The following is a 1,568-nucleotide window of genomic DNA, read 5'->3' on the forward strand; positions in this document are numbered from 1 at the left end:
TTGGCTCCAAGTCATGACCCCCAGCAGGGGCGGACTGACCATTGAGTCACTCGGGCACTGCCCAAGGGCCCCATGCCACTAGGGGGCCCCATCAGGGTTGCCAGGCTCAGTAAAACCAGGGACAGTATGTAAAAATCCGTTTTTTTTTTTACATCTGTCCCTGATATGTCCGAAACCGACATGCTTTTGATGTGAAAATCACGAGATTTTAGCTGCCCCGCCTCTGCACTGCCTCCTGGCGTGGTGGCCATCTGTAAGCCCGGGGGTCCCATAATCTTCTATTGCCCGGGGGCCCCATGAGTTGTCAGTCCGCCCCTGACCCCCAGGGTCTCCCAGCTCACACTCACGGTAGGCTACAGGAGAGAGGGGAAGGAAGCAGCAGCCTGGAACAACATGGATAGTCAGGAGATTAGCCAAAAGGTTAGGGCAACAAGCAGATGGGGATAGTCTAAGAACACGCCAAAGGTCGGGCTATGAAGCAGACAAAGACAATCAAGAACAAGCCAAGGTCGGTAAACAGGATCAGATGTAGGACACAGAGCAATGAGCACACAGAAGCCAAAACACACAATATTGATCAGCACGGCTGGCTTGCAGTGCACAGGTTAATTTAGAGTTCCCTGATAGAGCCTGGGGTGGAGCCATGCTTTGAGAAGAGATTACTTAAGCAACCAGGTGAAGGGCAGCTGGTCTCTTAACCACATGCCGACCGCCACACGCAGATATACATCGGCAGAATGGCACGGTCAGGCAAAAGGACGTATATATACGTCCCTGTTAAGAAGCGGCATTGTGGACGTCGCAAGCTCCGTGACTCCGACCACGGGCATACCCGTGATCATGTCACGGTGAGGAAGAAGGGGGAAATGCTTATGTAAACAAGCATTTCCCCAGTCTTCCTAGTGACAGGACAGTGAACACAGCTTCCTGTAATCGGAAGCAGTGATCACTGTCCTGTCACACACAGTCCATCCCCCCTACAGCAAGAATCACTCGCTAGGGCACACTTAACCCCTACAGCGCCACCTAGTGGTTACCCCTTCACTGCCAGTGTCATTTTCACAGTAGCAGTGCATTTTTATAGCACTGATCGCTGTAAAAATGACAATGATCCCAAAAAAGTGTCCGATATGTCCGCCATTATGTCAAGTCATGATAAAAATCGCTGACGCCGCCATTACTAGTAAAAAAATATTAATAAAAATGCCATAAAACTATCCCCTATTTTGTAGACGCTATAACTTTTGCGCAAACTGATCAATATACGCTTATTGCAATGTTTTTTACCAAAAATATGTAGAAGAATACGTATCGCCCTAAACTGAGGAAAAAAATGTTTTTTTATATATTTTTGGGGGATATTTATTATAACAAAAAGTAAAAAATATTGAATTTTTTTCAAAATTGTCGCTCTATAAATTTTGTTTGGGAGCCACGTCACACGACCGCGCAATTGTCAGTGCCGAATCACAAGAAGTGGCCTGGTCTTTGACCAGCAAAATTGTGCGGGGCTTAAGTGGTTAAGCTGAACACATGGATAGGTAAGCTGACAGACAAACATTACTGCG

The sequence above is a fragment of the Rana temporaria genome, chromosome 4, assembly GCF_905171775.1.
Source record: "Rana temporaria chromosome 4, aRanTem1.1, whole genome shotgun sequence".
NCBI lineage: Eukaryota > Metazoa > Chordata > Amphibia > Anura > Ranidae > Rana > Rana temporaria.